General features: G+C 40.3%; 1 protein-coding gene across 4 annotated transcripts in view; it reads left to right on the forward strand.

Moving 5' to 3' along the window:
• LOC104101101 (expansin-like A2) overlaps positions 1–15,924 on the forward strand; it is a 169,559-nt gene that overhangs the window by 92,264 nt on the left and 61,371 nt on the right. Inside the window, exon 1 of one of the 4 annotated variants that reach the window (XM_070186404.1) lies at positions 7,578–7,592. The exons of the other annotated variants lie outside the window; for them this stretch is intronic. The gene's annotated coding sequence lies outside the window, so the exon portion shown is untranslated. Of the gene's footprint in view, positions 1–7,577; positions 7,593–15,924 lie in introns of those variants that run through there. 4 annotated transcript variants of the gene reach the window in all.

Below are 15,924 nucleotides of genomic sequence, written 5' to 3' on the forward strand. Positions count from 1 at the left end.
GATCTCGACATCCACTCTCTCGGTATGTAAGGGTACGGATTAGGTGATAAAAAATAGGGCCAAATAGCAATCACCGATACCAACCTCGACAGAATCGGAGGAGCAGGGAATAGACGATGATGATGACTACGGAGTCCCCAGGTCTTTCATAACCCCTGATGATTCTGACGCTACGAAATCAATGGTCAAGGAACTAAAGCAAGTCGTACTGAGTGAACACTTGCCCGATTGAAATGTATACCTAGGCACGGGGTTAAACCCCGAGCTCAGGAAAAAACTCATTCAATTTTATATAGCTAACAAATATTGTTTTGCTTGGTCGCACCTCGATATGACAGGAATACCACCGGAAATAACCACTCACAAGCTAAGCTTGGATCCGAAGTTCCACCCGGTCAAGCAAAAGAGGAGGCGCCAATCCGAGGTCAAACATGCTTTCATCAAGGACGAGGTATCCAAACTCCTTAAAATAGGATCCGTTCGGGAAGTTAAATACCCGAATTGGTTAGTTAATATAGTGGTAGTTCCCAAGAAAGAGGATAAATTGAGAATGTGTATAGACTATAAGGATTTGAATAGAGCATGTCCCAAGGACTCCTTCCCGTTGCCCAACATCGATCGCATGATCGATGCCACGGCCGACCACGAGATCCTTATTTTTGTCGATGTCTACTCCGGGTACAACCAAATATGGATGAACCCGGATGATCAAGAAAAGACCTCCTTTATCACTAAATACGGCACATACTGCTATAACATAATGCTATTTGGGTTAAAAAATGCCGGTGCCACTTATCAATGCCTAGGAAACCGGATGTTCGAAGAACAAATAGGAAAATCAATAGAAGTTTACATTGACGATTTTGGTTAAGTCCCTACGAGTAGAGGGCCATATAAAACACTTGCAGGAAACCTTCAACGTATTGAGAAAATACAACATGAAGCTGAACCCGGAGAAGTGTGCGTTCGGAGTTTGATCGGGTAAATTCCTCAGATTCATGGTATCCAATCGGGGAATCGAGATTAACCCCGATAAGATTAAAGCCATCGAAGATATCACGATCGTAGATAATGTAAAGACCGTGCAGAGGCTTACCGGTTGCATAGCCGCTCTAGGGCAATTTATCTCGAGGTCATTCCGATAAGAGTCACCGATTCTTCTCATTATTGAAGAAAAAAAGTAACTTCTCATGGACTTCGGAATGCCAACGAGCCTTGGAAGAGCTCAAGCAATATCTATCGAGCCTACCGCTACTCCACACGCCGAAAATAGACGAACAACTATACCTATACTTGGCGGTCTCGGAGATAGCGGTGAGTGGGGTCCTAGTCCGGGAAGAAAAAGATACGCAATTCTTGATTTACTACGTTAGCAGAACTTTAGGTGAGGCCATAGCTAGATACCCTCACCTAGAGAAATTGGCGCTTTCTTTGCTAAGCGCCTCTAGGAAGTTGAAACCGTATTTTAAATGCCACCCCATATGTGTTGTGACTACCTACCCATTGAGAAATATAATGCATAAACCCAAACTCTCGGGACGGTTGGCCAAGTGGTCTGTTGAGGTTAGCGGGTACGATATTAAATATTGTCCTTGAACCGCCATTAAATCTCAAATTCTGGCAGACTTTGTGGCCGATTTTACACCGGCGCTGGTACCTGAAGTCGAAAGAGAGCTATTATTGAACTTGGGGACATCTTCGGGGATCTGGGCCCTCTTTACAAATGGGGCCTCAAACGCGAAGGGGTCCGGACTTGGCATCGTGTTAAAACCACCAAAAGGTAATGTAGTTAGACAATCTATTAGAACTATAAGACTGACTAACAATGAGGCCGAATATGAGGCCATGATTGCAGGTCTCGAACTAGCCAAAAGTTTGGGGGCGGAGATGATCGAAGCTAAATGCGATTCACTCCTTGTGGTAAACCAAGTTAATGGGACCTTCAAGGTAAGAGAAGAACGAATGCAGAGATACCTAGATAAGTTACAGGTAACACTACACCGGTTCAAGGAATGGACTCTACAACACGTGCCTCGAGACCAAAACAACGGGGTTGATGCCCTCGCTAATTTGGGGTCGTCGGTAGAAGACAATGAGCTTAATTCAAGGGCAGTCATACAACTAATAAAATTGGTAGTCGAAGAAGGCCATGCCGAAATCAAATCAACGAGCCTAACATAGGATTGGAGAAACAAATACATAAAGTACCTGAAAATCGGAAAATTGCCCTCGAATCCAAAGGAATCGAGGGCCCTACGTACAAAGGCATCCCGGTTTAGTTTGTTCGAGGATGGAACCTTAGTCCGAAGAATATTCGATGGCCCGATCGCGATATGTTTGGGACCAGGGGATACCAAATACGTTCTAAGGGAATCCATGAGGCAACTGCGTAAATTATTTAGGTACCGAAGCACTGGTCCGGAAAATAATCAGGGCCGATTACTACTGTATTGACATGGAAAAAGATGCGAAGGAATTTGTGTGAAGATGTGATGAATGCCAAAGGCATGCCCTGATGATTCATCTAGCCGGAGAGCTGCTACATTCAGTTTTGTCACCATGGCCATTCATGAAATGGGGGATGGACATCGTTGGCCCCCTTCCACGGGCACCCGGAAAGGCTCAATTTATTTTATTTATGACTGACTATTTTTCTAAATGGGTGGAAGCACATGCATATGAGAAGGTCATACAAAAAGAAGTCATCGATTTTATCTGGGACCACATCATATGTCGGTTCGGAATACCGGCCGAGATTGTGTGCGATAACGGAAAACAGTTTATTGGCAGCAAAGTAAGCAAGTTTCTCGAAGACCATAAGATCAAAAAGATCTTATCCACCTGCCACCCTAGTGGAAACGGACAAGCAGAATCCACCAATAAAACCATAATCCAAAACCTCAAAAAGAGATTGATCGACGCCAAAGGAAAATGGAAGGAAATCCTGCCTGAAGTCCTTTGGGCATATAGTACAACTTCGAAGTCTAGTACCGGGACTACCCTGTTCTCGCTGATTTACGGTGCCGAAGCTCTGATGCTGGTCGAAGTCGGAGAATCGAGACTCATTTTCCAATATTCTATTAAAGAATCGAATAACGAGACCCTGAACACAAGTTTGGAGCTACTAGATGAGAGACGTGATGCTGCCCTCATTCAAATGGCAGCCCAGAAATAACGAATCGAGAGATATTACAATCGAAGAGCCAACCTTCGACACTTCAATGTCGGGGACTTGGTATTGAGGAAGGTCATATTAAACACTCAAAATTCGAACGAAGGAAAGCTAGGACCGAACTAGGAAGGTCCGTATCAGATTATTGAGATTTTCGGAAAAGGGTCGTACAAACTCAGAAAAATGAACGGTGAACAATTACCGAATAACTGGAACATATCCCACTTGAAGCGATATTATTGCTAAGGTATGACCCCGACCATCTTCTTTTACTAAGCTACATTTTTAACTAACATTTGCAGGTACCCAACACAATTTTTTAGGCGTGAAAGCATGTGTTGCACTCTTTTTCCCTTGATCCGATTTTGTCCCAAATGGGTTTTCAGGTAAGGTTTTTAATGAGGAAACAGTGAAATCGTGCTAACTTAGAATCAAAGTCAACAGTATTCGAGGCTTCTCTATGATAAACACCAAACACTCGAGGGTATAATCTAGGGGGAATGATTTTTTTTGTACAATCTAGGCTCGCTCAATGATAAGATTTTCTATAGAGGCCAAACGATCGATTGAACCGTGCCCACATAGATCACCCGAGCCCGGACATAAAAAACAAGTTTATCTTTGTATACTACGCATAAAATTGAAAGGAAGTCTATGCCTTTTGGAGAAAAGTTCTTGTCATTTCAAAGATTTTTTTCGTTTGGGACTGCCACTTTGGCATTGCCCGAATTAAAAGACTAAGGCCATTCCCGGGTTAACAAAACCTGATGGCACAAAGATTATTTACCGTTGCCCAAATTAAAAGGCTAAGGCCATTCCCGGGTTAACAAAACCCGAGGGCACAAAGCTTATTTGGCGTTGTCCGAATTTAAAGGCTAAGGCCATTCCCGAGCTAATAAAACCCGAAGGCACAAAAGCTTATTTGGCATCATCCGAATTAAAAGGCTAAGGCCATTCCCGGATTAACAAAACCCGAGGGCACGAAAGCTTATTAGGCAACGCCCGAATTTCAAAGGCCACGGCCACCTTCACTCGGGGACTGTTATCTTAGGCATGCCCGGATAACTTGGGATAACAAGCTCACTGGGCGACACCTGAACTAAAAAGGCTACAGCCATATTAACTCTGCTCGGAGACGTCCAAGACCCGTAATAAAAACAAGGCCTTCAAAAAATATTTTCATATGCGGTTCTAAAGGCAACCTCGGCAAACTATAAACCTAAACTACTTTGGGAAAAAGTTTTCGGTAACACCGAATCCCCACAATGCGTTAAAACAAAATAATGTTAAAGGCAAGGTTTGTTCGAACCTTCAAACATAACCTAACTATTTCATGCTAAGGCATTTCGATCCTTGCGAATACAAATAAAAAAGCAAAGGAAAAATTCAAAAGCTGTGAAAGGGAAAAAGGCCTTATAGATATATCAAAAATTCTTTTACAAAGAGCTGAATAGCCCCGATACAAATTCTTTACAATAGCCGAACGGCCTCAACAAAAAGATGATACAAAAAACAAAAGGCAATAATGCCTAAAAAAATCCTAAATGGCCTAGTCTTCATCAAGGGCCACGTCGTCACCTACAGGGTCTTTGCCACCATCGGACTCACCCGAACCTTCAGACCCCTCAGAATCTTCCTTCTTGGGATAAGCCAGATTCCTGGCCTTGTCTTCGTATATCTTGGCATTCTCGATGTCAGCCAATAAATCAAAATCCCGAGCATGGACTCCTTCGAGGGCCTCCCTGCGGGATTGCCACTTCACGTGCTTCACCATATTTCTCGCTTGGTCCTGAGCCACCTCGGCATCGGCCTTGTTCTAAGCCACCCTATCATCAGCCTCGGCCCTGACTACGGTAACCTCTAACTTGGCTGCCTCAAGATCCTTGGCAAGACTTTATTGACCGGAGATAGTCGAGTTCAGCTGAGACTAAAGCTCCTCGGTCTTTTTGGCTTGTACCGAGGTTTTATCCTTTGCAGCCCGAAGCTGGACCTCAGTCAAATCCAACTGTGCCCGGGCAGTCTCCTTCTCCGAGGCCAGGCGATCCATGTTTTTCTTCAATTCTTCGGCCTCAGCTTTGACCGTATCCACCTCCACCTGGAGCTGCTCAATCTGGTCAAGTCTCTTTTGAACCTGCAGGTTCGGATCGTTATCCACTGTGTCTGACTCATCGTTGCTAACTTCAAAAACTCTTCTTACCTATTCGACCAGGTCGGCATGCTCCTTCCGAGCCACTTCAAGCTCAGCCTTTAGTTTCTCAGTAAGAAGCTTGTAAGCATCCCTTTTCTCAATAAGCTCTCGAGTCTCTACCTCATGATGATTTAACTCCTATCGATATCAGAGAAAGGTCTCGTGATGAAGCACCAAGGCCTGCAAGCACAAAAGAAAATGTTACGATCGTTTAAGACTTAATCTAAGTACATAATAGAGGGGCATTCGAAGTTACCCGATTTAATGCATGTTGAGCTTCGTTGAACAGGTAGGCCGCTTCCACCTCTTTTATCCTAGCTTAATCCTCTTCGGTCACCAGGCACCGAAGATAACTGGTAATCCCCATGGGGGCGAAGAGAACTGGGGCATACTCCGGAATGGACATAATGATTAATCGCTACCGGGTAGGATCTGCACTCGGAGTTGGGAATCGGTTTACTAATTTCGGACTTAAAGAAGACTCGCCAGCTCCCGGAGACGGTATCTTCTTTGGTATCAGTAAGTCACCCAACCCGGTGACGTCCTCCGATGCGGTAGAATCCAAGCCATCGAAGAAGTGGTTAAAAGAATTTGCTGCCCCTTGGGGCCCCTCGCTGAGGTGACCTTTTAGCGTCTGAGCCTTGTTTATCATAGAATTAGTAATTGGAAGTGACCTAGAGAGATCTGTCACCCCAAGTGCATCCTTCGATACATTATCTTCTGCCCGAGAAGTACCGGCCACAATCTCTTTGTCGACCTCCCCAGCTCGGGGAAAAATGACCTCGACCCTCCCTAGTTCAGAGGCCTCATCCACTGCCTCTTCATTGGCCCCCCTAGTTCGAGGCAGTTCGGTATCGCTTCTTATGCGGGTCACCAATTCTGAGTTTTCTTCTTCTTCTTCGGACTCATCCCTCAACCAGTGGAGTGAGTCCGATGGGAGTTCTCGGGCGCTAGTACTTTCTTTGGATGTGCGCACCAGCCGCCTCTTTGGTTTCTTCCGTTCTGAGCTCGTGGAGCTTTTCTTCTTTTCTTTTATTTATCCTGCTTCGGAGCATAGGGATCGATGAAAATGTCATCATCACCGGACGGAGGCCTCATTTCAATATCTTTTGTTAAACCTGCAAAAGGAAAGTAAAACAAGTTAGAAATCGACGGCGTGAAAGTAAGGTCGAATGTAACTTAAACAAAAAATATCACCATGAGAACGGGCCTCCCATCGGCCCTTCGAAAGCTCATGCCATGAACGCTTGGAATAAGATCTCTGTGTTGCAATACCCTCGACCCACTCCTTGAGTCGAGGAACTGCATCCGGCATCCGAGCAACAACTGCACTATCACAAAATATCGATGAGAAGGGAGGAAAAGGAAAAGCGATAAAAGAAATCTTAAAGGCAAGGTTATACTTACATTTCATGTTGCATTTCTCAGGAAATGGCATATCCTCGGCCGGGAATAAATCTGAGGTCTTCACTCTAATGAATCAGCCAAAGAAGCCTCGGTCCCGATCCTCGTCGATGCTCGAGAAAGGAGCCTTACTGGCCCGATGTGCGAGCTTGATTAATCCCCCTCGATAGAGTCGGGGACTATACAGACGCATAAGGTGGTCGATGGTGAAGGGACACCCCTCGAGTTTGCTCACGAAGAAGCGAAGGAGAATTACAATCCTCTAAAACAAAGGATGAATCTACCCGAGAGTCACCTCATATCTTTTGCAAAAGGCTAAAATAACTGGATCTAAAGGACCTAGCGTGAAAGGATAAGTGTAAATACTTAAAAAATCCTCCACGTGGGTGGTGATTGCTTCCTCGGATGTAGGAATCACCATGTGCTTATCGACCCAGTTGCAGTCCTCCTTGACCTTGGCGAGGACACTGTCGGTGACCGAACATATGTATCTCGAGACCGGCTCGCACCGACCCGGTACCGAGGAGGTTTTCTCGACCTTAAAATCAGCACCGGTTGGGCACCCCGTAGGTACGAACATTTTTAGAGGGGGTTCCGGTGTCGGTTCCTCAGCAGCAACAGACGAAACATTTTCCTCAACAGATGGTTGTGAGGAAGAGGGGTTTTCTTTTTGAGGAACGGATTTTAAAGTCTTTGCCATTGCTTCTAAATAGAGGAGAAAATAAAGTGCTGGTAAAAGAGGAGGTGTGATTAGCAAACAACTTATATAAGCTTTCAGAAAATCAGAAGATGAGAGTGATGAAGTTTTCTTAAAACACAAGAGCAAAAGTTTGAATGTAAAAGTTCTAAATGAATGGATGAAAGGGTATTTATAGTTTTTCCAAACGGCGGTTCGCATCTTGAAGTGGCCGACCGTTAACTGACACGCATTTAATGCCTTGAAAACTGGACCGACAGGACATTTCAACTATTCTTACGTCATGATTTTGTCGTCATGATTTATCGAAATGAGATTCGGAGGCTCATATCATTTCTCGTCATCTACTCTCCGAAAAATGAGAGAACTATCTGTATACGGGTAAAATCAGGCTCGATGTTTGATCGAGCTTCCAACATCCCTAATTAAAGCCAGGGTCAAAATATCCATAATAGGGTAAAAGTCGAGCTCGAAGTTCGATCTTATGTCCAACACAATCAGCTAAGATCGAAATATGGTAATTAAGATCGGACCCAAAGCATTGCTAAAATTAATCATCGACACCACTAGATTTGACTTCGAGTTTATCAAAGTCATAACCGGTCCCGGTCATAACGGTCTCAAGGAATATGTTGCCAGCTTATCCGAAATTTTCGCAATTAACCGGACATTACGGCAAAAATCACGAAATATACCAAAAAAGGAACCAACAGTCAACTAATCAAGAACCTTTTTACCTTTTATGGAATAGTAGAATAATACCTCAAAAGTAGGTTCCTCTAATATATAAAGGGGGCCTCACAATTCATAAAGACATTGTAACATATACTTATAAGCAATACATTCTCTAAGTTCTTACTCTTTGATATCTTTGTGTCAATAAAAGTGCATTTAACTCTGGGGTAGCTTGCTTTCCTAAGCTGAAATCATCTAATTCATGTGGTTTGTAGTTAATTTATCGCTATTTATTTTAATTGCAATCTAATTTATCGCTTTGTATCAAGTTAATCTGCATATCCTTTAAACCACTAACAAATTCAATTGTTATCCGATTTCGAGGGTAAACAAATTTTTTTAAATGAATATATCTTAATATTTATACATACAGATAAAAATAAATTTGACAATGGTGTTACAACGTTTGTGTTATAATTCTGTATTGTTGTAATAAATAATTAAACTTTCTGAAAAAAATAAAATAAAAAGTTAGTAATACTCGTTTAACGAAATAGATTCTGGAAAATAAAAAACAGTATAGGAATAAATCGAGCCCACTGAATACACAGTGTGTCCTTAAGGAAATTATTCCCCTCAAGTACCCGAGGTGCTGGAATATATCCTCCCAAGATAGAATGATTTAACTCACCAGTGTATTGGTACCAAAAACTCTGATGAACTGCAAACCACTCAATGGTCGTAAAATACAATGGAAAATAATGTGCAGAAGAAGAAGAAGAAGAAGAAGCTCAGAAAATTTTCGTAAGGAAAGATTCTGGGATTCAAACTTTATTTATAGAGTTGCTGGCATTGTTTCTGAAAAGGTTTGCAACCTTTTAGAAACAGCCATGGCTGTTGGAAAAGGGGTGTTTGAAATATTGCGGGAAAAATATATTTAAAATAATCCGGGAAAGAAAATGGGCCTGACCGAACTGGGTCACGGGTCATGGGTTATTCCGGATTGAATTTTTTGTTAATTATTTAATTAATTAATTAATTAATTGAAAGGAATTTTGTCCAAAAAGATTAATCAATTAATCGATCTTTTGACCAAATTCAAATTCAAATCCAAATCCAAATCCAAATCCGAATCCGAATCCGAAGCCGAAGCCGAAGCCGAGCCGAGCGAGCGACGATGGCGACGATGCCAGACTTGCCTTTTTCTTAACTCTTTAAGAGCTAGAAGAAGAGCAATTATATATATACCCATCAAAAGCCTTTTCTTCCTCCGATATGGGACAATGTCCCTTTCCCAAGGGAAACTCAAATATTTCATTTTCCCTCCATTTCTCATTCACCTTCTTTAAGCTACACAAGCTTAAAATCCCAACAATCCCCCACATGAATGGGGAATGACTATAAAATAAAGAAATGCACGGACACGTGTGTGTTTTACATGCAAGAATTAATTGCATCTGGATAAGTAGGTTTCCCTTTGAACTTTCTGTAGTGAACTTATATCGGATATACTCGGTCAATCGGTAGATTTGATATCTTTGAACCGTCGAGCTTTGTTGTATACCTAGACAACATATGTCACACAATCAATCCTTAACCATCTATGGTTCTCACGGTTGTGTTCGTTTCAGCCATGGACACCGCCTGGTTTCATGAGTGCTTAGAGAATGGGCCTTTACTTTCATTCCCATTGAAGCGGCTTACACTTCACACTCACATAGGTGATTTCTAAACGTGTAATCCTATAGACACACTATCTGGTCATATCCTGCCAGACTTAGCAAATCATTAAAAAACCTTTAAGCTTTGTTGACTCATCAAAAAGCCTTAATGCTTTACCTCGATTTCTGAACATTGTCTTCATCACGAGAATGGGTTGAGTTATTTGACAATGTTGAACCGTCATTCATAACTTTGTTTGATCTCTTTGAACCTAGCTCGTGGGATCTCCAGTCTGCTAGGTAGAGTTACCGTCATGATGACTTGTCCTAGACCTTAACCCCATTCCCTTTGATGATCTTTCAACTGCCTCTCTAGATAGACCTTTTGTAAGTGGATCTGACACGTTATCTCTTGACATTATGTAGTCAATTATGATAACACCACTAGAGAATAGTTGTCTAATGGTATTGTGTCTCCATCGTATATGACGAGATTTTCCGTTATACATAACGCTCCCTGCCCTGCCTATTGCCGCTTAACTATCACAATGTATACAAATAGGTGCCAAAGGTTTGGGCCAAAATGGAATATTTTTCAAGAAATTCCGGAGCCATTCAGCTTCTTCACCGGCCTTATCTAAAGCTATGAATTCAGATTCCATTGTAGAACGGGCGATGCACGTTTGTTTGGATGATTTCCAAGACACTGCTCCACCCCCAATTGTGAAAACATATCCACTCGTGGATTTAACTTCAGATGATCCAGTGATCCAATTTGCATCACTATATCCCTCGATCACTGAGGGATATTTGTTATAATGCAAAGCGTAATTTTGGGTATGTTTGAGATACCCCAAAACTCGTTTCATTGCCATCCAATGTATGTGATTGGGATTACTTGTAAACCGACTCAGTTTACTAATAGCACATGCTATATCTGGTCGTGTACAATTCATGATATACATCAAACTTCCCAATACTCTTGCATAATCCAATTGTGAGTCACTTTCACCTTCATTCTTTTGAAGTGCATAACTCACGTCAATTGGAGTCTTGGCAATTTTGAAATCCAAATACTTGAACTTGTCAAGTACCTTTTCAATGTAGTGAGACTGTGATAATGCTAGACCTTGTGGAGTCTTGTGAATTCTGATTCCTAAGATCACATCAGCAACTCCTAAGTCTTTCATATCGAATTTGCTAGCCAACATGCGCTTAGTAGCATTTATATCTGCTCATTATCAACATGTCATCAACATATAAACAAACAATGACTTCATGACCTGGAGTGTTTTTAATGTAAACACATTTGTCGCACTCGTTGATTTTAAACCCACTTGCCAACATTGTTTGGTCAAATTTGGCATGCCATTGTTTGGGTGCTTGTTTAAGTCCATAAAGTGACTTAACAAGTTTGCAAACTTTCTTTTCTTTACCAGTTACCACAAAACCCTCAGGTTGTTCCATGTAAATCTCTTCCTCTAATTCTCCATTTAAGAAAACTGTTTTAACATCCATTTGATGGATTTCAAGACCATACACGGCCGCTAGTGCCACTAACACCCTAATAGATGTTATCCTCGTTACTGGAGAGTAAGTGTCAAAGTAATCAAGGCCTTCCTTTTGTCTATAACCTTTGACAATAAGCCTTGCCTTATATTTGTCAATAGTGCCATCAGCTTTCACTTTCCGTTTAAAGATCCATTTCGAACCTAAAGGCTTATTTCCTGGAGGAAGATCTACCAATTCCCATGTATGATTATCCAAAATTGATTGAATCTCACTATTGACTGCCTCTTTCCAAAACGCTGAATCAGAAGATGACATAGCTGCTTTAAAAGTTTGAGGCTCATTTTCAAGCAAGAATATCACAAAATCTGGTCCAAAGGAAGTAGATGTTCTTTGACGTTTGCTACGCCTTGGATCTTCTATACTTGGAGTATTTTCCTTTGGTTCTTCCCGAGGTCGTTTAGGTCTTTCACTTAACGACTCACATTCAGTTTTATACGGATAGATGCTTTCAAAGAATTCAGCATTATCTGATTCCATTACCGTATTAATGTGAATTTCGGGATTATCGGATTTATGAACCAAAAACCGACATGCTTTACTGTTTGTAGCATATCCAATGAAAACGCAATCAATAGTTTTTGGTCCGATTTTAACCCTTTTAGGTAAAGGAACTTGTACCTTTGCTAGACACCCCCACATTTTGAAATATTTCACGTTGGGTTTTCTTCCTTTCCATTTTTCATATGGAATAGATTGCGTTTTGCTGTGGGGTACTCTGTTGAGTATTCGGTTAGCTGTAAGGATCGCTTCGCCCCACAAACTCTGCGGTAATCCGGAACTTATTAATAAAGAATTCATCATTTCCTTTAATGTCCGATTTTTCCTTTCCGCAATTCCATTGGATTGAGGTGTGTAAGGTGCAGTAGTTTGATGGATAATTCCATATTCCGAACATATTTCTGCAAATGGAAATTCATATTCTCCACCCCTATCACTTCTAATCATTTTGATCTTTTTATTCAATTGATTCTCCACTTCATTCTTGTATTGCTTAAATGCTTCAATTGCTTCATCCTTACTATTAAGCAAATAAACATAACAATATCGAGTGCAGTCGTCAATAAAAGTAATAAAATACTTTTTCCCACCTCGAGATGGTGTCGACTTCATATCACAAATGTCAGTATGAATTAAGTCTAAAGGATTTGAATTCCTTTCAATAGACTTATAAGGATGTTTTACAAACTTAGACTCAACACATATTTGACATTTTGATTTATTACACTCGAATTTAGGCAACACTTCTAAATTAATTAACTTTCGCAAGATTTTGTAATTGACATGTCCTAAACGAAAATGTCATAAATCATTTGACTCTAATAAATAAGAAGAAGCTGTAATTTTATTCATACTGTCAACAACCATTATATTTAGTTTGAAGATGCCCTCTGTGAGGTAGCCCTTTCCAACATACATTTCATTCTTGCTTACAACAACTTTATTAGAAACAAATACACATTTGAATCCGTTCTTAACAAGCAAAGAAGTAGAAACTAAATTCTTCCTAATAGTAGGAACATGAAGAACGTTGTTGAGCGTTAACACCTTGCCGGAAGTCATCTTCGGGAATGTCTTCCCATTACCTTCAATCTTGGCTGTTGCAGTATTTCCCATGGAAAGCTCTTCTTCGGGACCAGCAGTAGAGTAAGTCGCAAATGCTTCCTTGACAGCACAAACATGTCGAGTGGCTCTAGAGTCAATCCACCACTCCTTCGGATTTCCAACTAGGTTGCATTCCGAAAGCATTGCACACAGATCATCAATGTCATAATTCTTCTCCACTATGTTGGCCTGTCCCTTCTTCTTATACTTTTTCGGGAGACGACAATCAGGGGCTTTGTGACCGGTTTTTCCACAATTGTAGCAGCTGCCCTTGAATTTCTTTTTGTTCTGCTCCTTAGTCTGTCCAGAAGACCTCTTTCTCTTCTTACTTTTTGGAGCAGTCTCCTCAATGATATTAGCTCCCATGATCGTTGAATTTCCATGAAACTTCTTCTCGGCTGTTTTGTTGTCTTCCTCAATCTTGAGACGAATCACAAGATCTTCCAACTTTATTTCTTTGCGCTTGTGCTTAAGATAGTTCTTTAAATCTCTCCACGAAGGAGGCAATTTTTCAATCATTGCAGCCACTTGAAATGCTTCATTCACGACCATACCTTCAGCAATAAGGTCATGAAAAATAAGTTGAAGCTCCTGAACTTGGTTCCAACAGTTTTACTGTCTATCATTTTATAGTCTAGAAACTTGGCAACCACGAACATTTTCAAGCATGCATCTTCAGTCTTGTACTTCTTCTCAAGTGCGTCCCATAATTCTTTCGAAGTATTCATCGCACTGTACACATTGTACAAGTCATCCTCTAAAGCACTTAAGATATAGCCTTTGCAAAAAAAATCTACCTGCTTCCACGCCTCAACAATCATGAATTTCTCGTTGTCCGGCATGTCCGCAGCAGGCACTGGAGGTTCTTCACTAGTGAATTTCTGCATACCAAGTGTGGTAAGCCAGAAGAACACCCTTTGCTGCCATCCTTTGAAGTTGGCTCCGAAAAATTTCCCCAGTTTCTCTGCCGGTGGAACAACAGTCCGGCTTGACGAGGCTATCGTCGTTGCCGCAATAGTCGCAGAAGAATTTCCTTTATCAATTGCCATTTCTCACAATAAACAACAAAAGAGTTCAATTAATGGCAAAATCATAATAGTAAACAATACTGTTATTAACAAAAATAGTATGTATAATAAATAAAACCGAAGTTTTTATATACTGTTTCACAGAAAAACGATGAAGTTTTTACGTTCTTCAAATCGTTTTATGAATTTCAATACTCTGATGAAGTTTTTTATATATTCAAATCAGAATAGTAAAATTCAGAAGGAGTAGAAAACCACACAGGTTTTAATCTCCACAAATAAAATACAGAATATAAAAAAAATTAATTTTCTTAAGAATGTTATAATTCTGTATTGTTGTAATAAATAATTAAACTTTCTGAAAAAAATAAAACAGAGAGTTAGTAATACTCGTTTAACAAAATAGATTCTGGAAAACAAAAAACAGTATAGGAATAAATCGAGCCCACTGAATACACAGTGTGTCCTTAAGAAAATTATTTCCCTCAAGTACCCGAGGTACTGGAATATATCCTCCCATGATAGAATGATTTAACTCACCAGTGTATTGGTACCAAAAACTCTGATGAACTGCGAACCACTCAATGGTCGTAAAACATACTGAAAAATATTGTGCAGAAGAAGAAGAAGAAGAAGCTTAGAAAATTTTCGTAAGGAAAGATTCTGGGATTCAAACTTTATTTATAGAGTTGCTGGCATTATTTCTGAAAAGGTTTGCAACCTTTCAGAAACAGCCATGGCTGTTAGAAAAGGGGTGTTTGAAATATTGCGGGAAAAATATATTTAAAATAATCCGGGAAAGAAAACGGGCCTGACCGAACCGGGTCATGGGTTATTCCGGATTGAATTTTTCGTTAATTATTTAATTAATTAATTAATTAATTGAAAGGAATTTTGTCCAAAAAGATTAATCAATTATTCGACCAAATCCAAATCCGAAGCCGAGCGAGCGACAACGACGACGGCGCGAGGCTTGCCTTTTTCTTAACTCTTTAAGAGCTAGAAGAAGAGCAATTATATATATACCCATCAAAAGCCTTTTCTTCCTCCGATATGGGACAATGTCCCTTTCCCAAGGAAAACTCAAATATTTCATTTTTCCTCCATTTCTCATTCACCTTCTTTAAGTTACACAAGCTTAAAATCCCAACAGTTTGTTCCTACCAAAAAGATGGAGTAAATTAATGCTATTTTAGTCTCATAATATGACTACAATTTGTAAATTTAGTTAATAGGAATATGACTAGTTAGCAAGGTGATTTCCTTAATACGAATGGAGAATAATAGTTTCTATAAGTCAAAGGAAAATGTTGACATGGTGGAAGATGACTAAAGCTACGACTCTTTTGTCCCTCGTAATGTATGTATTGACATTCATCGGGTGTTCAAAACACTGAAAGATAAGGTGTTGACCATAAAGTTGATGCCACATTATGGTGTATTTAAACGGTGGTTTCTGACCTCCCATTTAATGATTATCTTTTACCAAATTATCAGTTTTCGAACAACTTTAATCTTTTGTTTTTCATTGACATCGATAGGAAGATACGATAAGAAAGTGTTTTGAGCAGGTTAGTGAAAGTCGTATTCGTAGTTGGAAACAGATATTACAATAAGAAGTCAGAAAAATAATTAATGGTGGTGTGAAATGTGGACTGCTCTAGCAAGAGACAATTGTAGGGTATGGATCTGAAATCGGATAACGTTAGATTTGTAGATGGTTCTAAGGATATGCGATACAATTTGATATAAATCGCGTAGAGAAATGAAAATATGTGTATTATTGACTATAAGAACGAAAATAATAAGCAAAAAGAATGAACAAGTAAAACAAGCACAAGGGGATTACTATCAATATCTAGAGGAAGTGATCTTTTTTATGTTCCACCTCCTCTAGCTTACAAGGATTTCCCCTTTTATAGAAG

This window comes from Nicotiana tomentosiformis, chromosome 1 (assembly GCF_000390325.3).
Source record: "Nicotiana tomentosiformis chromosome 1, ASM39032v3, whole genome shotgun sequence".
Lineage (NCBI taxonomy): Eukaryota > Viridiplantae > Streptophyta > Magnoliopsida > Solanales > Solanaceae > Nicotiana > Nicotiana tomentosiformis.